This window comes from Eptatretus burgeri, chromosome 3, assembly GCF_056783735.1.
Source record: "Eptatretus burgeri isolate ZD-2024b chromosome 3, Ebu_testis_v1, whole genome shotgun sequence".
Classification (NCBI taxonomy): domain Eukaryota; kingdom Metazoa; phylum Chordata; class Myxini; order Myxiniformes; family Myxinidae; genus Eptatretus; species Eptatretus burgeri.
In genome coordinates, this window is record NC_140963.1 from 22,525,666 (window position 1) to 22,548,997 (window position 23,332).

The following is a 23,332-nucleotide window of genomic DNA, read 5'->3' on the forward strand; positions in this document are numbered from 1 at the left end:
GCATTATAAGAGATCGTTTTTATTGGTATTATTTTTATTGTTTGAGAGAGTTTTCATCAGATTAGGTCATGGAAGTGTTGTAGAAAAAATCGTGAGGTGAATGGTGAAATTGGATCGGTGAATGCAGGGGGTGGAAACAGATCACGTGGTTATGGGAGAAGCACGTGGCTATAGGAGGTGAAAAGTCAAAAGTGTATTTATTTATTTTAAATAAGGATTGCATAACATTCGGAAAAGGGAAGGTTGAAGTAAAATCATGGAGGTGTGTGGTGAGTTTGGGACTGTAAACGCAGAGTGAAGCTGCTGGGTCGATGAAAAGTATCAGGAAGAGTCAAGAGACACGTGGTTGCAGGAGGTGTATAAATCGAAAGGCTACAAGGAAGATTATTGATTTTTGATGTATTTTTGAAGAATAGGTAAGATTCGGGAATGTAAGGTTGTAGGAAGAAATCGTGAAGGTAATGGCGAGAGAGGGTCAGTGCAGTCGAATAAAAATGGTGTGCCGGCAGGAGGAGGAAGAAGAGGAAGAAGAGGAAGAAGAGGAAGAAGAGGAAGAAGAGGAAGAAGAGGAAGAAGAGGAAGAAGAGGAAGGATCGGGACTCGTGGGTTTGCAAGGAGAAAGAAAGGTAGTTTATTTTTGTTTTGTTTTGTTTTTTTTTGTTTTGGATTTAAGACAAGAAACAGAGTGTTTAGATTGGGAGGGATGGGGGACATTGGGAAAGTGGGAAAAATAGGCATTGGAGGTAATCGGGAGAGAATACAAGTGAACACGGGCGTACACCGAGAGGGGAAGGATGGGTAGGCCTCAAGGAACCCGGTGAAATGAAAGCGAGAGAAGAACCTTCAGAGTGTAGGCTTTATTCCATTTGATTGAAGCCGCTTCTACGGGCACATCAGGGAATACAGGCGCAGCAAGGAGTACATAAGCAGTAAGGTATACACGTGCAACTAATCACCGCAAAATAAATCAGTATAAGCACGGAGTCCGATATACTCTCAATTCTCACCATTCAACGAGCACCAAGTGAGCCGCCGCCGTAAACGACAATGCCCCTGGGACAATCCCCCCCAACCGAGCGGAATCTTAGCTTTATCTATTCCGTGCTCGAGCCGTGCAACATGTGATCACACGTCACGTCCTTCAATTCACCACATTTTCCCCGTCTTTAAAATGTAACTAGAGGCCCAACTAACGCATCATGATTACTTCAGCACTACAGGAGTATACATTTCAAGCAACGCGAACTATCTAAACTACAGAAGCATACATGCCAAGCAGTGAGGATTATTTTGAGTTGTAGGAGCATGGTAATGAGCATCGATATATGATGTAACGAGCATATAGGAGCATGAGCATCGAGGATGCCGATAATCCCCTTTACAGATTGAGTCGGCGAGGGGGTATTATCTGTCGACCTCTCCGGGAGTAAATGGCGGTTTCACTTGAGGGAGGCTTCCGATCCTCTTGGTGAGCCTCGACTCGTGCCGGAGATGACTCCCCGATCGCTCTCGGGTGGAACGTGGCAGCTCCGTCGCCACCATTCTCGGGTGGAGTTCCTGGGGGGTAGGGGAACACCTGGGGAGGGGATGTCAGAGGAGGAGTGCCAGATGGTGGTGTACCTGCGGGAGGAGTACCTGAGGGAGCCAAATGGCGAACCGACACAGTGGTCTCCCTGCCATCCGGGAGCCTGACATGAGCATACTCTGGATTAGTATCGATGAGTTCGACCCCCTCCACCATGGGTTCATACTTGCTTTGTCGTACCGGGCGTTTCATGAACACTGTTCCGGGATGGGTTAGCCAGTTGGGCACCGAAGGGCCGTCAACATAACGTCGCTGGTGAGTAAACATTCGTTCGTGAGGAGTTGCATTGGTGGACGTGCAGAGCAAAGAGCGTATGGAATTCAGAGCGTCGAGAAGGGTAACCTCCCACCGCTCGGGCCCCAGTCCTCTTGATTTCAACACCAGGGTTACGGCTTTCCAAATAACTCCATTATATCGTTCCACCTGCCCATTTCCCTGTGGGTTGTAACCCTCGTTCGACTAGTTGCTATGCCGTGCTCTAATAGGAATTGTTTTAGCCCGGCCGACATGAAACACGGCCCTCTGTCTGAATGTATGTACGAAGGTTTCCCAAACATAGCGAAGAGGTCAGACAGACATTTCACGACAGTGCCCGAGGTCATATCCGAGCACGGAAATGCGAAAGGGAACCTTGAATATTCATCAACAACAGTGAATATGTATCTGTTGTCTGTCTCCGTCGGCAGGGGTCCTTTGAAGTCGATGTTTAGTCTCTCTTTAGTTTAGTTTAGAAGGGAGAAGTGGCCGTGATCAAGCTGCCAGAAGCCGCGCCATAGAATCTGGGTTTTAGTTCAGCACAAACAGGGCATGAAGCATTCATTTGTTTAATATCTTCGATAGAATAGGGAAGGTTTTGTCTGCGCACGAAATGTGCCATTCTGGTTACCCCCGGGTGGCACAGAGACACATGGAGGTCTTGCAAAGCCCGACTGATTGTCGCCGAACAGTAGACCCGAGAGAAGGTGTCTGCAGCAGGGTTTTCCCTCCCGGGACGGTAAACAATGTCGTAACTATAGCAGGCTAGGTCTATCCGCCATCTCATAATTTTTTCATTCTTAATTTTCCCGTTATTTTTCCCATCAAACATGAATGCCACGGATCGTTGGTCCGTGACGAGCGTGAAATGGTTTCCCAGTAAATAGTGTCTCCATTTACGTAGGCTTCGACAATAGCGTACGCTTCCTTCTCTATTGCTGAGTGTCTCTGCTCGCTTCCAGAGAGAGTTCTCGAGAAGAACGCGACGGGTCGCCCAGACTGGTTAAGCGTAGCAGCTATCGCGTGATCAGAAGCATCTGTTTCCACCACGAAGGGCACCGAGCTATCGATCGATAATACCACGGAATTACTGATATCATCTTTGAGGCTGTGGAAAGCTTTTACAACAGCGGCATCTGGTGGGAAGTTTTTGCAATGCACTAGGGGATGTATTTTCTCGGAGTATTGGGAAATCCATCTTGCATAGTAAGCGAACATGCCGATCACCCGGCGCATTGTCTGCAGGTCCTGAGGTGGGGGTAGCTCACGAAGTGGGCGCAATCGTTCAGGATCAGGCTTAATCGTGCCGTCGGCTATTGTGTAGCCGAGAAGGTCAATTGACCTTGCCGAGAATACGCATTTCTCGTAGTTGAGGGTCAGATTATATTTTCTAGCAATGCTCAAGAATCTGTCCAGATTCATATCATGTTCCCCCTGATCCTTACTGCACACTGTGACATTGTCCATGTAAACAAAAGTGTCTTTGAGGTTTTCATCTGAGATGATGTCGTCCATAACTCGTTGGAAGCAAGCTACTCCATTCGTGACACCGAACGGAATCCTCCTGAATTGGTAGAGGCGTCTACCTGCCTGGAACGCGGTGTAAGGTTTGTCTTCCTCTCGGATGGGAATTTGATGATAGGCGCTTCGCAAATTGATGGTGCTGAATATTTTATAATTGGCCACGCGTTCGACCATCTCGTCTATGCGCGGCAAAGGGTAGGCATCGAGTTGGGTGAAACGATTGACCGTTTGGGAATAATCGACAACCATTCGTTTCTTATGATTCTGATTGGCGGTGACCAACACCTGTGTGCGCCATGGCGAATCGCTTGGTTCTATAATTCCTTCTTCCAGTAATCGCTTGGTCTCTGAAGTGATGAAGTTCATATCAGCAGTGGTATATCGCCGCGATTTGATCGCTATCGGTTTACAGACCGGCGACAAGTTAGCAAACAGCTGGGGGGACGTTACCTCTGCGGTGGTCAAAGCATTTAAAATTAGATGAGGTTTGCTTCCTCCAAAGGGTATTTCGACGCTCGTGTGCTGCTTGAGGACATTATGACCCAGAATTACGTCTGCGCATAAATCACGAAGCACCAGTACCCTTACATACCGATGCGTGTACCCTTTTACGTCCAATTCAACATTGCAGTACCCTTGTACGCGGGACTGTAGTGATGTGGCAGCCATGCATACCGTATTGTCTGTGGGGTGGATCTTCCATTTCCTGCCCTTCACTAGCGAGCTGTTGACGAAACTCTCAGAGCTACCGGTATCAATCAGAGCCTCAGCCATATGCCCGTTAATTCGTACGTTGATGATAGCCTTGGATAGATTCCCCGGTGAGGCTGCAGTTAGTTTCTTTTGTGAGTAGGGAGCCGCAGAAGTGGGTTTATTTCTCCTTAGAGTAGATTTACATACCCTGGCATAATGCCCTTTCTTGTCACAATTCATGCATGTGGCATCTCTGGCGGGGCATTTGTGGCGGAGGTGTCTTTTGTACCCACAAAAGAAGCATTTACCAACCGGAGTAGTTGCTGAGGAGTTTGACGAGGTCTGGGTATCCGACTCCTCGGGTTTTTCTCCATCCCCTGTGTCAGGCTGTGTCTGTGTCTGTGGGGTTCCTTGAGTTTCCACCGTAGCGGCGTTCATTAGCAGCATCGGTGTCCCAAATGACTCAGATTGCTGCTGAGCCATATCCATCGCTCGAGCCTGGTCGACTACCTTTTCAAGAGTGGGTTGCACTTTCTCTAGTAAGCGTTGCCGTATGTGGGCTGACCTGAGTCCTTGGATAAATGCCTCTCGGGTCGCTTCATTTTGGTGTTCCTCGGCGTTTACGGCCCGGAAGCTGCCGTCTTTTCCCAGCTGTTTCAGAGCTTGCAGGAACTGATCGATTGTCTCCCCGGCTGCTTGCTTGCGTGTGTTGAGAAGATGTCGTATGTACACCTCGTTCTTGCGCTTCACGTAGAGTGCCTGCAGCACGTCGATCGCTGCTTCGTAGGTGTCACACTCCGAGAAGAGCCTGTATACTCTGGGCGAGACATGATTCACAAGGGCGGCCAATTTGTCGGCTCCCTCTTCGATGATGGTCAGATAGTGTGAGAAGGAATGGAACCAATGCGACCATTTCATTTCTGAGTCAGTCGCGTTTGGGTCTGCGTCGAACCTCTCTGGTTTGTAGATCTTGTCCATCGTTGGTTGAGAGAGCCGAGAAAACCAAATGGAATAAATTGAAATGAAAGCGAGAGAAGAACCTTCAGAGTGTAGGCTTTATTCCATTTGATTGAAGCCGCTTCTACGGGCACACCAGGGTATACAGGTGCAGCAAGGAGTACATAAGCAGTAAGGTATACACGTGCAACTAATCACCGCAAAATAAATCAGTATAAGCACGGAGTCCGATATACTCTCAATTCTCACCATTCAACGAGCACCAAGTGAGCCGCCGCCGTAAACGACAATGCCCCTGGGACAATCCCCCCGACCGAGCGGAATCTTAGCTTTATCTATTCCGTGCTCGAGCTGTGCGACATGTGATCACACGTCACGTCCCTCAATTCACCACACATGGTAAGACAAGGTCGACGAAAACTCATAAAATAGCACGATTTTTGAAACAAAACCGAACTAGGAACAGACACTTAAAACGGGACAGAAAACAAGCGGAAACAACTTTGAGAAAGTTGGCAGCGAGCCCTGAGAGAGACCTGCTGACGCTCCAAACCCAGAACCGGAAGTGTTCTTCATAAAGCATAACATTCTTTCTGCTAACTCCCCTACCCCCACCTTTCTCTCTGTCTCATCCTTGCTCTTCCCCCTCCCAATGCAGTGCAGTACCCTCCTCCTGCAGTTCCTCACTCACTCTGCCCTCCTCTCTCTCTTTCTCTCTGTCCCATCCTTGCTCTACCCCCTCCCAATACAGTGCAGTACCCTCCTCCCGCAGCTCCTCTCTCACTCTCCCCTCCCCTCTTTCTCTATAGTCTGTCTTTGACTCTGGACATATTCGGACGATGGTTATGTCTGGACGTGATATCGTTTCCACACGTATTCGGGCAGGGTTTGTCTATGGACATGTCCTGGTGGTGTTTATTTCCGTATGGGAGTTTGTCTCCGGACGTGTCTGAGCGGTGTTTGTCTCGTGCCAGCTTGGCTCTGGACGCGTCCGCGCGGTGTTTATGTCTGGATGGGAGTATGTCTCTGAGCTGTGTTTATAGTACGACTGGTAGAAAATGGATTTTAGACATTTTGTTTCCATTTTCATTGTTATTCTATGCAGAATCATTTTGATGAGACGGTATGAATCGTAATTAATGCTCCACCGTATGTCTGCCTTCTCTTCCTCTAACCCATCGTTTCTCAACCTTTTTATCCTTGTGGAACCCTTGAAATAGTTTTCATGTCTCAGGGAACCCCTGAATAAAAATTATTATATACCATTATTCATATCTAGCTCTTTTTATTTTTATCGTAGTTCACGTGGTAAATATAATATTTTTTTTCGGATACCTGGTTTCAGGAAAAAATGACACACTTTTTGTCAAATTTATTGGCAATGAAAAAAAATACATACTGCTCGTTTAGGAGACCTCACACCAAGGTTTTGATTCACAAAAAAAACAAAAAAAAAACACCTCATGTAACTTGATAAACAAAACTTAAACAAATACAGCTGAAGCAATAAAAGTAAACAGAAGAACTAACCTTGAGAGAGAGAGAGACAGACAGACAGACAGACAGACAGACAGACAGACAGACAGAGACTTCGTGCTCGGAAGCACAGAGAAGATAGATGGACACCGTGCATGCGTCCCGTACCTGTCAGTCACTCAATGATGCACGAATCCGCCGCGTACAGGACGTCCACTAACCAGTGAGGGCGGTTTCACACTGGCGCCATATGGACATCGTTAAATACATTCCCTATGGTTGTTATAATTGTAAATAATACAAGAGGTTGAAGCCTCTATTATAATAACCAAGGAGTTTCCAACAATATGCCGTACGTGTATATTAAAATTACGAATATTAAATCAAACAAAAACAACTCAAAAATACATGAGCCTATTTATTACTGTTTCTCGCGGAACCCCTAGCAACCTCTTGGGGAACCCTAGGGTTCCGGGGAACCCCGGTTGAGAAACACTGCTCTAACCTCTCACTCTCTTCCCTTCCCCCATCCCTCCTCTCTCTCCCCCTTCCTCCTCTCTCCTTCCCCTTCCACCTCTTCTATCTCCCTCTTCCCCCCTCTTTTTCTCCCCCCCCTTTAGTATTACCATCAGTGAAGCAACGGGTGGTATTTGCTGGTAAGACAACTACATGTCCCCTCATGGAGTACTGTTGCCACAATGGGGCTGGAGCAACAGCCTGCCACTTATCATCAGTTGCTAGGCTCGAGGAATGCATCGTGAACCTGGTTGGTATGGATTTTGGTTCAACTCTTCAACCGCTCTTTCACCGTAGGTCAGTTGCCACTCTTAGTTTGTTCTACAGATATTTTCATGGCAAATGTTCTGCTGGACTTTCTAACTTGGATCCTCCTGTATGAGTGTTTGGACACAAGACTTTGTTTACCTTCTCTGCACACCCATGCACCATAGCTGATCCAAAGTGCAGAACGAAAGGCGATGCAAATAGTTTTATCCCTCGTGTTGTTTCGCTTTGGAATTCACTACCTGTAACGTGCTTCTTGTTGTCCTTCGATCTACCCAGCCTTAAGTGGAATGTCAATTTCTACTACTTTTCTCTTTGAGATTACATCACATTTCACCCTACTTCTGCTACTTCCTGTGTTTTGGTTGTTTTTTGTTTTTCTCTTTCTTTTGTTACTCTTGCCAGAAGAGAGGGTATTGCATTTGGATCCAGTTGTTTGTTACTTGGCAATATATATATATATATATATATATATATATATATATATATATATATATTTTTTTTTTTGACAAGTGTGTTGATCATTCCTGTTTGGTTTTTTTGGCAAACAAATTTTTGGTTGTGGTCAGAGTTCGGATTTAGGGTTAGGGTTAGGGTTATCCAATTGACTTGAAATTTGAACAGGATTTTAATTTCAGCTCACAGAATTCAAGCACCAATTATTTTTGAGGTCGGCAAAATTATTTTATTTTTCATTATTTTATTTTTTTGCACTTTCAAAATTGTATTTTTGAAGAATTTGTGAGGAAAAAAAAATATTTTGAGTCGGGCCAATAGGTCAACAACTTAGGTGCTCTTTCTAAAATCCTCAATTTTCTTCCGACTAACTTGAAATTTGAATAGGATTTGCATATCAGGTCAATGAAATCAACCACCAATTATTTTTAAGGTGAAAAAGTCAACACAGGCCTAATTACTAAAATTTATAGATGGGGCCAAAAACTATAGATGTCATTATATCTCAAAAATTTGTGGATGAGTTATGACAAAACTAGGTGGATGATTTGGTGAGGTGACAAGAACAGTGGATTAGATTTTGGTTCAGATCCAGCCCATCAGTGGGATAGAAAACGTCAACTGTTTAGCCTGGTGGAAGTATGCACTCTACCGAGTGCCGTTCTACTTTGTTCTGTTTTGCCAAGTGTCGCTGTTTATCACCTCCATTTGTTACGTGCAAAATCTTCGATTTTTCAAGTATATTGATTCGTCGATTTTGTTATTCTGTCTGTTTGTCGTCTACAGGTCTTCACGAAACTTCTCCACGTGGTAGAGTTTGTCATAAGGAAGAAGCCTATTGTTTTTGAGATCAAAAGGTCAAAAGGTCAGCATAGACCAAAGGTCAGCAACGAAGGTGGAATTTCTAAAATCCTCAATTTTCATCTGATTGACTTCAAATTTCAAGAGGATTTATATTTCAGGTCACTGAATTCAACTAATCAATTATTTTTGAGGGCAACATCGACCTTAAGGTCAACAACTTAGGTCCATCCATCCATGAGGGCCATACTCTGTGCAGAGCATTGGTGCTGCCGAGGCAGTCTCCTTGGCTATTTGGCACAATCCCGGATGGGTCGCCACCCTGACACAGGATACCAGCATGCTGGCACTCATTTTGCCAACCTCAGAAGGATGACAGGCAGAGTCAACCCCACCTGGTATAAATTCAACAGCCGAGGGGGATTTGAACTCAGGATCCTAGATTCCCAAGCACACCACCCTAACCATGAAGCCAACCCCAGGCTTAACAACAAAGGTGGTATTTCTAAAATCCTCAATTTTCATCCGATTGACTTGAAATTTGAAGATTTATATTTCAGGTCACTGAATTCAACCAGCCTATTATTTTTGAGGTCAACATCGACCAAAAGATCTTCATAGGCCAAAGGTCAACAACTTTTTCAAATTTCTTTAATCTTCAATTTTCATCCGATTGACTTGAAATTTGAAGAGCATTTCCTGACCAGGTCGCTTAATTCAACCAACTATTATTTTTGAGGTCAACATAGGCGAAAAGGTCAACATAGGCCAAATTTCTAAAATTGTCAATTTTCATCCAATTGACTTGAAATTTGAAGAGGATTGACATGTCAGGTCACTGAAATCAACCACTTCTTATTTTTGAGGTCAACATCGGCCAAAAAGTCAGCATCGGTGAAATTTCTAAAATTGTAAATTTTCAATTTATCGACTTGAAATTTAAACAGGATTTTCATTTCAGTTCACTGAATTCGACCATCAATTATTTTTGAGGTCAAAAGCTCAACATTGGCCTAATTTCGACAATTGAGAGATCGGGCCAAAGACTATAAATATCGTGACACCTCAAAAAGTTGTAGACGAATTATTACAAAATTCGGTGGATTTGAGTTTGTCAGATGACAAGGACAAGCCAATTTAATTTTGGTTCATATCCAGCCTTTCAATGGGATACAAAACGTCAACTGTTCAGCCTGGCAGAGGTAAGCGCTCCTTCCGAGTGCCATTCTACTTCATTCTGTTTTGCCAAGTGTGACTTTATGAGTGATTTTTGGGTTGCTGAAATAGGTGATCCTTATTGTCAGTAATTCTGTCTATTTGTTTGGATGTTTGTTCGTTTGTCATCAGCATAATTGGTAGTAAACGTGGGCAGATTTTGACCAAACTCGGATGGTAGGTACATCTTATGACCTAGTGCTTTGGAAATTGTGATGGTTGCTAAGGACGCTTTGGTAGCCTAGCAACAACCGAAAAACCTTCAAAATCGGTACCGTTCACGCGAAATCAATTCCGAAAGCCATTATCCCACGTAGGGTTATGAAATTTGACAATAATGATCTACAGGTGATGCTCTATCAAATATATTCTGGTTTTTGTGATATATGGAATACTTTACCCGCAGCGCCCCCTACAATTAGGGTATGCGTGAAAATTGGCGAAAATTGAAGGGCCCCTCGCGACCAGGTGAGTGCATCGATACAAATTAAACTTTGCAGGTTCATGGTACTCAATGAGTACAACAACTTTGCTTCAGGACATATTGACCGATTTCGCTTCGGTCAGGGGTTAAAGGTCAATTAGTGCAAAAATCGATAATATGCGAGAGCTGGAGGTGCCTTCGCGCCAAATGCTACTCCTCCAAGGGTTATGGTCAGATGGTCATGAAAATTCACACTAATCGTCTGGAATACATTGTGCACAAATGATTGAGCCGGATTTTCGATTTAGATCTTTGTTCACCCACAGCACCCCCTCGAACTTTGGGGATTTCCGATTTCAAACCACATTTTCGGTACTTTTCATTCAAATGGATACTGAGTAGTTATCAGTAGATGGAACTGCGTGAGATTTGATATGCATAATCTTAAGGTGATTCCCGATCCGCTATATGATATCCATTTTGCTCTATATCTTATAGTTTCCATGCTCGGCGACCCATCACCGCCTCCCAGCTTGTTCATTTGTTTGTCTGTCTGCCTGTCTTTGTTTGTTTGCCCACGCAGAACTTTCGTGTTTTTTTCCACAACCGCTTGTCAGATTGAGACAAAATTTTCACCAGAGGAGCGACAACTCGTGTGAAATACTTTATTGATAATTATGTCATAGGTCAGGTGGTGTGGCAGCCATGTTGGAAACGGAAAAACTTTGTATCTCTGTATCTCTGAAACTGCACGAAGGCAAAAATTGAAACTTGGCACATCGTAAGTACTGCTCATGGGGAATAAGTGATTATTTTATGATGTCACAGGTGCCTTCGTTATGACATAATTGCATATGTCGAATGCTCCATCTGATCAGTATGAAAATTTTTGAGGATTATCTCGGGATAAAATGTTCCACAGAAAATTTTTTTGATGATGTCATTTCTCGCATGATTCGGCAGCAATATTGTTTAAAAAAATTAAAAAAAAACCTTCAAAAATCTTCTTCTCTGAAAGTGGCTGAACAGATTGAAGTGAAACATTGCACAGATGACTGTCTATCCATGAGGAACAAAAGATTCACACATATGATATCATAGGTCACATGGTTTGGCAGCCATATTAGATTTATCCTAAAACCAATAACGTCTTCTTTTCCAGAACGGCTGGACAGATCGAGGGGAAACTTCACACAAATGTTCCCCAATCTTGGGGATACCAGGGTCTTCACAAATAATTTATGTCGCATGGTCTGGCAGCCATATTTGATTCAGCAAAAAAAATTTCTTTTCTCTTGAAAATACACATTTGAATGGGTGTTCATTGTTTTACCGCTTCATCCCTCTCTCTATCTGAAGTATTACCGTACTTCATGATAGATAGCAGCATTCCCACCCTCTGGGTGAGTCAAATTTGCACATCACTTGCTGAAAAAAGTATCGTCTGTGTTTTGCATGAAGACTATGGATGTTTGTGTGGTGTGCGCTTAAAAAATTCTCGATGATCTAAAGGGTAAGTTCCAATTGTAGCTGTTAATTGTAGCTGTAGATCGAAGGGGTCAAACGGATCTAATCTCTCAAGCATGTAAAAAGGGTCTAAAAAAGGTCCAAGTGGTCGAAATGGTCAAAGGTCCAAGCTGTCTTTTCTGTCTGAAGGGTGTAAGGGGTCTAAATGGGGATAAGGTCTAAGTGGCCTCAAGGGACTTGAAGGGTGCAATGGTCTAAAGGTTCCTGGGATCTAAAGGGTGAAGGTATCTAGAGTTGTTGAAAGGGTCTTGAAGGGGTCTTAACCATTCAGGGCTTGGGGTCATCAAGGGTGATAACGTGACTGAAGGGGGGAGGGGGGAGTGTAGTTCCGTGTATGGCTGAGTGAGACCGCTGTTGGCTCAGCTGAGTGGGGCCTGCTTTGATGGAATAAAATGGCCTTGATCCTCTCCATGTGTCCTCATCATTGTGATAAGGAGACTACATATCTCTCTCTTTCTGCCCTCCCCCACCTTCCTCGCCCCCACGTGCGCTCTCTCTCTCTCTCTCTCTCTCTCTCTCTCTCTCTCTCTCTCCTCTCTCTCTCCTTTCTCTCCTTTCTCTCCTTTCTCTCCTTTCTCTCCTTTCTCTCCTTTCTCTCCTTTCTCTCCTTTCTCTCCTTTCTCTCCTTTCTCTCCTTTCTCTCCTTTCTCTCCTTTCTCTCCTTTCTCTCCTTTCTCTCCTTTCTCTCCTTTCTCTCCTTTCTCTCCTTTCTCTCCTTTCTCTCCTTTCTCTCCTTTCTCTCCCACCCCTCTTTCTCTCCTTTCTCTCCTTTCTCTCCCACCCCTCTTTCTCTCCTTTCTCTCCTTTCTCTCCCACCCCTCTTTCTCTCCTTTCTCTCTTTCTCTCCCACTCTCTTTCTCTCCCACCCTCTTTCTCTCCCACTCTCTTTCTCTCCCACTCTCTTTCTCTCCCACTCTCTTTCTCTCCCACCCCTCTTTCTCTCCCACCCCTCTTTCTCTCCCATTTCTCTCTTTCTCTCCCACCCTCTTTCTCTCCCACTCTCTTTCTCTCTTTCTCTCTTTCTCTCTCCCCCTCTTTCTCTCTCCCCCTCTTTCTCTCTTTCTCTCCCCCTCTTTCTCTCTTTCTCTCTTTCTCTCGCACACCCTTTCTCTCTTTCTCTCTTTCTCTCCCACACGCTTTCTCTCTTTCTCTCTTTCTCTCCCACCCTCTCTTTCTCTCTTTCTCTCTTTCTCTCCCACCCTCTCTTTCTCTCTTTCTCTCTTTCTCTCCCACCCTCTTTCTCTCTTTCTCTCTTTCTCTCCCACCCCTCTTTCTCTCTTTCTCTCTTTCTCTCCCACCCCTCTTTCTCTCTTTCTCTCTTTCTCTCCCACCCCTCTTTCTCTCTTTCTCTCTTTCTCTCCCACCCCTCTTTCTCCCTTTCTCTCCCTTTCTCTCCCACCCCTCTTTCTCTCCCACCCCTCTTTCTCTCCCACCCCTCTTTCTCTCCCACCCCTCTTTCTATCCCACCCCTCTTTCTATCCCACCCCTCTTTCTATCCCACCCTTTCCATCTCACCTCTTTCTCTTTCTCCCCACCCCCTTCTTGGTTTTCCTGTCAGTGAAATGACGGGTGTTATTTGCTAGTGGTAAATAAATAAAGAAACATGAAAGTGATTTTAAAAAATTCTCCTGGGCTCATCTGGTATAACCAGGAAACCACTGATAGGCGTAGATGACACACAAAATATGTAACGGAGAAGTAAATGAATACCTGTTTTGGGGGGGGGGAGGGAGGGGGAAAGTCACTGATTTTTTTTAATGCCGTGAACAAACTTTGTGGTCAAGTTTCATCGAAATTGTGTGTGTGTACAGTGCCTTCAGAAAGTATTCACACCCCTTGACTTTTGTCACATTTTGTTGTATTACAGCCAAAATTTAAAATCGATTAAATTTAATTTGTTTTTTCACCGATCTACACAAAATACCCCATAATTACAAAGTGAAAACGTATTTCTAGAAAATTTTCAAATTTATTGAAAATGAACAACTCAAATGTCTTGCATCACTGTCAGTCAATAAGTATCCGACCTTCTGTCGAAGTCGAAGGTATTCCTTTGTCGAAGCGCCTTTGGCAGCGATTACAGCTTCGGGTCTTCTTGGGTATGTCTGTATCAGCTTTGCACATCTGAATTTGGGGATTCTCTCTCATTCTTCCTTGCAAATTTGCTCAAGCTCTGTCAAGTTGGATGGGGAGTGTCGGTGAACAGCAATCTTCAATCTTTTCACAGATTCTCAATGGACTTCAAGTCTGGGCTTTGGCTCGGCTGCTCAGGGACTTTCACGTTCTTGTTCTGAAGCCATTCCAGTGTTGTCATAGCTTCAGAACTTTTAAATCTAAATAAGTTGCATTGCTGACTGACTTCAGCCTGACTGACTCATTGCCTGACTGACTGACGGACACCGTGCGATACTAATACCTCCCCTGAACTATGTTCCAGGTGAGCAAAAAAACAGGGTATCTCATGCTTAACGTTCTGCAGCAAAGAATTGTTATTCTTTCACATTTTGGTCCAATTGTTTATTTTATCCACAATCTCATCGTAAAGGTTTGTTTAAAATTTGATGAGAAAAGCTCAAATATTTTTAAAGTTATTGCCTCAACAGACCAACACACACACACACACACACACACACACACACACACACACACACACACACACACACACACACACACACACACACACACACACACACACACACACACACACACACACACACACACACACACACACACACAACTGTGTAGGGGGGACAGGCCACTGAGTTGTTATTGCAAAGCAAAACGTGGGTTAAGCAATTGGTACATGTCTGTCCATCCATCTGCCTGTCATCAGTTTATGATCGTCCGTTTGTGGTCAACATACAACTTATTTAGATTGAACGTTATATTTTGAACACTAATCAGAACATGAATAGGAATGCAAGTTTGTAATTTAACTGTAGTACTTTGGCCATGAATTTTTCCCAATCGCTGTTCATCCTTTTACTCAATGGTCCGCAGGATCGCTTGCTCTTAGATTTTTCGATTACTGATCAGGGGGGCTTCCAAGGGATTCCCCCAAATTGACTCCAGTATAACACTCGTGGCATTTCCCAGATTTTGGATTCAGCAGAGGTCTGAACTGCAACCTCACGAGATGACCATCAGCCCATTTGGGGCTATTGATCAATTTTGTTTGACTGTCAGGCAGAGAGACAGAGTAAGAATATTCTCTCATTCCTCTCTGTGTATGTGCAGTCAGGATGAATTCAGAGACAAAGTACTGTTAAACGGTAGGACTGTTTTCCTATTAAAGTTCTGATTGGTGTTCAAAATATAACATTCAATTTTCATTAAGTTGTTCCTTGATGATTAACTGACGTTTGTGGACAGAAGGATGGACGGATGGACAGGAAGCAATTGCCTATCCCCGCTTTTCGCTTTGCTCCACGGGGTAAAAGTCTATAGGTCTGTTTGTGCACTCTATGAACATAAACCTACGTCATCAATGCATCATCGTCTACCTACCTCACTAAAGGAGTCTTCGTGAGGGTCTGAAATCCCTGATTGCTTTTTACCACTCAGCCCAATTGGGCTAAGGGGTATTTTCGTCACAGGCGTTGTCCGGGCGTCTGTCAACTTTTGGTTTCCGTCAATTTTGAGGAGAACACCTTGTCCGATTAAATGCATTTTTGCAGGGTATGTTGGGGTTGAGTAGAGGAAGGTTCCTTTCGAAAATGGGCACACTGCAATGTTCAATGTGGCCTCGATGGCAGCCATCTTGAAATTGTTGTCTGTCGATTTCGAGGAGAACGCCTTGTCCAATTAAATCCATTTTGCTGGGTGTGTTGGGGTTGAGTAGTGGAAGGTTCCTTTCGAAAATGGGCATGCTGCGATTTTCAATATGGCCACCATCTTGAAATTGGTTTGCGTCAAGGGGCTGAGGGGTTATGCCCGCTTTGCGATGCTATTTTTCTACTTTAACCTGGGATTGGATTGGCCTGTGGACTGTGCAGGTAAAGAAAGGAAGTGGAAATTTTGGGCTGGGAAATTATTCGATAGATGGATAGAAAGTGAGCTTTCCTGCATCACCTGAGACTCCTTTTCCACCTTTCTGTTGGATGTCCTGGTGTGCTGTGGTGCATCTGATCCAGTGGCGTGCAGAGGGGGGGGGGCGACAGTGCGTTGGCCCTGGGCATCCATTGGATGGGGGCATTCAATCAGAGAAGGAAATAAAATAGTAATTTAAAAATTTCAGCTGTGATAAATCAATTTTTGGAGGCTCATCACACTGCAGAGGCAGTTGTTAGCCCTTTATTCCTTTAACATGGTGTACCCTTTCTGTCGAGAGAAAATGGTGCTTCTCCCCATACCCCCACACGCATGCACATGATGTATGTGGTGCAACCATCAAAAGCAACAAGCAGACGTGGTTGTTCGTTCCTGCGTTTCCTCGAGTCATAACTCGTCTTTTCTTCAGCTTTTTGTGCATCTAGATTAGTTATTTTACGTACTCAGGTCAGTGAATAGCTCCATAACAAGTGCAACTACGTTTTTTATAGGTTTTTTGGTGATATTTAATGAAATATTTATGTGGGATGTAGTAAGAGTGAAGCCTGGATGATCAGAGGACTGCGATGGCATTTAATCTCGGAATAGGAGACATTTATTCCTTAACATTTATTCCTTTTGTCAGGTCAGGTTCGATCTGTGACCTGCTACAGGTACCATGTAAACCTGTACTAACCTGTTCCATGGTCGGGTTGTCGGCGACTAAACCGTCTCCCCCACCAGGTTTTCTGGTGAGGGGGGTGTTTGGATATGGACACCCAGCAGGATTAAAAACAAAACCTATCAAAGGGCAGAAGAGCTCCTTGTGAGCCAACGGCCATCCATATCTAGTGCCCAACTGTGTCTGCAGACGTCCTCCTGCAGTTGGGTTACTTCTTATTAGGAGGTTGGTGGCAGGATTTGCACTCCGGCCACCGTAAAACCCTTCATTCCGCAAAACGCAAAAACGCAAAAAAAATCTGAAAACCCACTCCGTGGGAGTACCTCCTGTGCAGCTTCCCTTCGCAGGGCAGCTCACCGGATGACGGGATTGGGGCAAAGCCTTCGGGACCCCCAATCTTTGATAGGAGGGAAACCACGTTGTAACATCCCTGGGTCAGATTGCGGGAGAGTGTGTCGGAGTGGTGCTGAGGTGTCGTCCACCAGACGGCGGTCTCCTTGGGTTAACCTGAGGCGGTCCCTTCGGGTGGGTGCCTGGAATGTCCTATCCCTAAGAGAGGATGATCACCTGTCTCTGTTATCATCTGAGCTCAAGCGTTTGGACATCGGGATTGCAGCTCTCTCTGAGGTTCGGAGACCGGATTGCGGCGAGATAATGGTGGGTGGTTACACCTACTATTGGTCTGGTCGCTTTGATGGTTACCATACCCAAGGAGTTGCTGTAGCTGTGTCCAATAAGCTGACCCCAATGATAATTGAGGTAACACCGGTCAACGAGCGTATTATGAGATTAAGGATTCGTCACTCCTTAGGTGTCATTTCCGTGGTCTCTGTTTATGCTCCGACTGAGGCGAGTGATCTCACCGTGAAGGATGCATTCTACGCCACGCTCGAGTCTGTGGTTGATCAGTGCCCCAGACGAGATACACTTCTAGTCTTGGGGGATTTCAATGCATCGACTGGAACTGATAGGGATGGTTATGAGGTGTGTGTTGGTCCCCATGGGTCAGGAACTATGAACCAGAATAGCACTAAGTTCCTTGACTTTGCAAGAAGTCATGGACTTAGGGTGGCTGGTTCATGGTTTCAGCACCCACAAGCTCATCGCTGGACTTGGTATTCCAACGCTGGCGGTGTGGCAAAGGAGATTGACCATATCCTCATTGACGGTCGTTGGAGGATGATCCAGAACTGCAGGGTCTACCGGAGTGCTCAGTTCCTCAATACTGACCACAGGCTTGTTGTAGCAACTCTAAAGCTGCACCTTAAATCCTGGAGAATGGTACCATCCCAGCCTAGGCTGGATGTTGCCAAGCTCAGGGATGAGAGAGTAGCTGAGGAGTTTGCGAACAGGCTGAGTGGACACTTGGGGGGTCTGGGTGCTTTGGGGGGTCCTGAAGAGTTGTGGAGCGCCTTAAGACCACCATCCTTGATGTTGCCGGTGGATGTCTTGGAACTCACCGCAGGTCAAAGAAGAATTTTGTCTCTCAAGGGACACTGGATACCATTGACCAGAGTCGCAGGGCCAGGCTGAATGGCAGAGCTGAGCTGTTCAGGGAGCTGAGGCGTAAAACTGTATGTGCACTGAGGGTGGACAAGGAGGCCTATGTGCGAGGAATCTGTGAGGGGGTAGAGCATCACCTGTGGACAGGTGATTCTCGTCCCGCTTACAGGGGAATTCGCGCATTACGTTCATCCAAGCCCATCCCTCGGAGCACTGCAGTTCGAGCAGAGAGTGGTAGGCTCTTGACAGAGGAGTCTGAAGTGAAGGCCCGCTGGGCCGGTTACTTTGAGCGGTTGTACCAGGCTGATCCCCCAGCTGTCGAGTTGGACGTCAAGGGTGTTACAATCCCTGTTGCTGACCCACGAATCAACTGTGGTCCACCTTCGCTTGTGGAAACACGGCTGCGGTGAACCAGTTGAAACGGGGCAAAGCTCCAGGGATTTGTGGCATCCATACCGAACTTCTCAAGGCTGGTGGAAATGCTGCAGTCGTGTCGTTGCATGCAGTTTTGTGCTCTGCCTGGAACACAGGCATCATCCCAACTGACTGGAAGAGGGGCCTTGTTGTCCCTCTCTGGAAAGGGAAGGGTGATCGCTAAGACTGCAACAACTACCGAGGGGTGACGCTGCTCTCAGTGCCGGGCAAGGTCTTTGCTCGGATAATTCTTGATAGGGTTCGCCACCATCTGCTTGAGCACCAGCGTCCAGAGCAGTCAGGCTTTACACCAAAGAGGTCAACGATTGACCGTATCCTTGCCCTTCGTGTCCTCACCGAACGCAGACGAGAGTTTCGGCAGGGGCTGCTTGCAGCCTATGTTGATCTCTGTAAAGCGTTCGATTCAGTGAATCGGGATGTCCTCTGGAGGATTCTTGGTCTTCGTGGGGTGCCACCAAAACTGATCGATCTGATGTCTGAACTCTACTCTGGTTCTGAGAGTGCTGTGAAGTGTGGTGGTACCACCTCTGACTTATTTCCAGTTGTTACTGGAGTTCGTCAGGGATGTGTACTTGCCCCCACACTTTTCAGCACTTGTATGGACTGGATTTTAGGGAGGATGTCGGAGAGATCAAGTTGCGGTGCATCGTTTGGGAATGTCAAGATCTCGGACCTTGATTTTGCAGACGATGCAGTCATCTTTGCGGAGACTTTAGACATCCTTTTGGGGGCCCTCGGAGTGCTGAATGAAGAGTCGGAGCCGCTGGGATTACGGGTTTCTTGGGTCAAAACTAAGATCCAGGCTTTCGGTGACATCTTGGATGCTGCTGTCCTGTCTGTGTCTGTTTGTGGTGAGGATGTTGAGGTCGTGGAGAGATTCACTTACCTTGGCAGTGATATTCATGTCTCTGCTGGCTGCGAGTCAGAGGTCAATAGACGTCTGGGTCGGGCTTGGGGAGTCATGGATTCACTGGATCATGGGGTGTGGCGCTGCCGGTACCTGTGCGGGAGGACGAAAGTCCGAGTCTTCAGGTCCTTGGTACTTCCAGTCTTGCTCTATGGGTGCGAGACTTGGACTCTGACCAAGGATCTGAGACGGAGACTTAATTCCTTTGGTACCAGGTGTCTTCGGAGAATCCTTGGCTATCGCTGGTCGGATTTTGTGTCCAACGAGCGGTTGCTGAGAGAGACTCGGATGAGATTTGTTACCTGCATAGTCCGTGAGCGTCAGTTGCGGCTGTATGGACATGTGGCTCGTTTTCCTGATGCTGATCCTGCTCACCAGATTCTCTCAGCGAGGGAGTCTCATGAGTGGAGGAGGCCAGTGGGCCGACCACGTGCCTCATGGTTGCAGCAGGTTGACCACCATCTCAAGGAGATGGGGATGGGCCTGGCATCTGCCTGGGGGATGGCCAGACGGAGGCCCCTGGAGTACCGACGGAAAGTGGACGCAGCGACGCGCTGTTCTGGCACATGCTCCCATACCTGACCTGACCTATTCCTTAACATGTTAATATTCGAATACAGATACCACTAATTTGCAAGTCTATGATATAAATTGCACAAAATTATCAGTGGAGAATCCATGTGAAATAATTTGATATGAAGGAACAAAGAAATGAAATATGGTTTATCCGTCTGCAACTGACCGATTGTTTACCATTTTCTTCCCATTTTCTCATGCGTCTTACGGTTTTTGAGATAGAAAATGAAATGTTACGAGTATTTCGTGTGCTTATTATTATCGAGTTTCAGAATTATTGCAGTATAGTTTATTCTCCACAACCACGCCATCTCCACAACACAGCACCCTCCTCAGCAAACAGCGGCAAAATGCCGTTGTTACGAACTCGCGGCGCATCAGAGGGATCCACATTCCAGCGTCCGTGTGCAATCAGCCGTCCAACGGCTGATTTGCATAAACGGATCAAGACGGGCTTTGCCCTGGAAAAGGCCAGCCAATCAGAGGTGAAAGGGGCGGAGCCAGCCTGGGGTGAAGGTTCAGAGGTGAAAGGGGCGGAGCCTTCCTGGGGTGAAGGTTCAGAGGTGAAAGGGGCGGAGCCAGCCTGGGGTGAAGGTTCAGAGGTGAAAGGGGCGGAGCCAGCCTGGGGTGAAGGTTCAGAGGTGAAAGGGGGAAGCGCCGATTTCGGGTGGCGAAACCTCCAACGGCTTCTCCCCTCGGGCTATAAAAAGCCGCGTTGGCAACGCGCAGGGAGTTGGTGGTGGAGCTGTTATCTATAACAATATTATTGTTTTAATTTTAATGGTTTAATGGTTTTATCTCCAATTAAGATTTTTTGTTCTCTTCTTATCTACAAATACAAGAATGAATATTTGTTCAAGAGAAAATAAGCTTGTCTCAGAAGTGTGAAAGTTAGTAATCACTTTGTACATATTGTTGTGGTTGAGAAAATTCGCAAACCACCATTCAGGTCCTGTAGGTGAGATATCTCTGTAAGTATATGTGTAGTTAGCCCCAAACCTGTTGTTTAGAGGGAATAAATGTCATTCATTCGGGCTGCGACCCTTTTAGATAGCCGTTTTTCTGTTCTATCTTTATTTTGAACCAACCACGTCCCAACCGCCATCACACAACAACCACCAACCGCAACGCCGCTTCACAACAACAACAACGCCAACAGCCACGACCTTTACCGTCACAACTCGCTCTCGCAATCATCGCATCACCGCCATCCCAAGCGTCGCAATGGCCATCATCGCCACAATGGACCCTCTGAGTGGGTTTCGCTGAGTGGGTACCCCGGGCACCAGGCTAGTCGGCCGTGGTCGGCCAAGGGCCCATGGGGGGCCGGGATAGCGTAGTGGTCACGGGTGCCTCCACTTGGTGCGGGGGCCCGGGGCGCTGTTAGCCGTGTGGGCAGTGTTGTGGGCACGGGTGACCCTCGGAAAGGGGCCCGGGAAGCCAGCCTGCCATGTGTGCGTTTCAGGGGAGGTGCCATGGGGGGCACTCCCCGGTGTTTAGGGAGCTGGTAGGCTCGGAGGCAGTGTAGTGCCCGGGGGTGCCATAGCTGGAGATTCGGCAGAGGGTCGTGCCTGCCAAAGGGAGCCACGCGTCCCAGCCATGAGACCGTGTGAGGGCACGGGAAGAAAATTGGGGGGCGAGGCCCGAAATTGTGAGGACACCAACACAGGCGACGGGAATCTGGGTTGTTAGAACCAATAGTTTAAGCGAGAGGCGCTTGTTGAAAGCCCCGGGGTAGTTTAACAGTTAAATGGATAGGGTAGAATAGGAAGTGTACCCCTCCGCACCATCCATCCCCTCGCTCTCGTTGTGGGCCGCTGGACCCACTTTGTGTTATAGATCGCTGAAGTCTGGGAAGACCATTCTGAGGCTTGAGTTGGGCCTCGACACAGGACGCTAGCTCTCCCTTATTCCCCTCCGGGAAGGAAACGTAGGGGTTGGGAGTAGGCTAGGTGACAGGATAGGTTAGTCAAACAAGGACGATAAAGGGGGTTAGGGGACGATTTATAGTGGGGATGTAAAAATAAAAAAATAAGTTGGGGCTAAATTGGGGTTTGACAAATTAAGGGAGTGGGTATAAACAGTGACAGGCAAAGGCGATAGGTTGGGAGGGAGACCGTAGAGTAGGTCCGAGCCCGCCTTCCGAGTGGCCAGCACCACCGCACTCCCTCCACCAACCTCCACAGAACGGCGAAGGCTGGCCAGCTTCATCGGCAGCTGTTGTTTTGCTGCAAGGCCTGTGCCGGCTGGATCGTCTGCAGCTGCTGTGCTGCAAGGCCTGTACCGGCCGGATCGTCTGCAGCTGTTTTCTGCAAGGCCTGTGCCGGCCAGTTTGTCTGCCGGCTGTGTTTGCCTGCAGCGGCCTTCTTCTGCGGGCTGTGTTTGCCTGCTGCCTTTGCCATGCCATGACCACTGCCCCTGTTCACCAGGCCCATTCAATTTTGCTTTGCCCCCCCTTGTTCATTGCCATGTGCGCCAGGATCAGAAAGCAACAGTTTGCAAGCTGCAAGAACTGCCCTGTTGGCAGCTACAACACGGGCCTGCAGTGGCGGCCCGTGCACCGTGTTTGTGTCCATCCATCCATCCGTTGTGTTCATTGCGTGTGCCACTTGAGCTGGCACGCAGACTGCGTTTGTGCAGCCCATGCACCGTTGTGGTTCACTGGGTTCATTTCAAAAGGGAAGGCTTTGGACTGCGTGTGAGCAGCCGGCCATGTTCCCTGTCACCTGCATTGTTTGAGCCAGAGACTGCGTGCGAGCAGCCTGGCTCCCTGCTAACTGCTTTCTTTTTGCAGAGTCCATTGATCCTGGGCCATAGTTTAGTGTAAAATTTGTAAGTTAAGATGTACTGTACATATGAGTGCGCCCCCGGCATGTCTGTCCTAGCGCCGGCAATTTTATTTAAGTCGTCCGTGTGAGTGGGTTTGTTTAGGTAGTTACTCAGCCCTCAGGTTATTTATTTTGGGGACACGAATACCATGAATGTCGCACTCAGGGATTCGTAGGTAAAATGTACTAGGGGAGAACTACACATGATGGCACACGAAAATTTGACGACTCGGGACGAGTCTGGAAAAAGGGGAGGGGGTAGTGTTGTGGTTGAGGAAATTCGCAAACCACCATTCAGGTCCCGTAGGTGAGATATCTCTGTAAGTATATGTGTAGTTAGCCCCAAACCCGTTGTTTAGAGGGAATAAATGTCATTCATTCGTGCTGCGACCCTTTTAGATAGCCGTTTTTCTGTTCTATCTTTATTTTGAACCAACCACGTCCCAACCGCCATCACACAACAACAACCACCAACCGCAACGCCGCTTCACAACAACAACAACGCCAACAGCCACGACCTTTACCGTCACAACTCGCTCTCGCAATCATCGCATCACCGCCATCCCAAGCGTCGCAATGGCCATCATCGCCACAATGGACCCTCCACCGCCTTCACCTCTCCTCCTTCTGCCGCCATTCCCGCGCCGCTTGTGGGCACCGATCCTGGACTCGTGCG

The 23,332-nt window shown here is 46.7% G+C and overlaps 1 protein-coding gene across 2 annotated transcripts in view; it reads left to right on the forward strand.

Moving 5' to 3' along the window:
- Positions 1 to 409: 409 nt before the first annotated feature.
- The window catches only part of LOC147029532 (parathyroid hormone/parathyroid hormone-related peptide receptor-like), a 223,473-nt gene continuing 200,550 nt past the window's right edge, over positions 410 to 23,332 (forward strand). Inside the window, exons 1-2 of one of the 2 annotated variants that reach the window (XM_085872654.1) lie at positions 410 to 626; positions 7,111 to 7,303. The gene's annotated coding sequence lies outside the window, so the exon portion shown is untranslated. The remainder of the gene's footprint in view (positions 627 to 7,110; positions 7,304 to 23,332) is intronic. The other variant, XM_085872655.1, reaches the window with a different exon arrangement.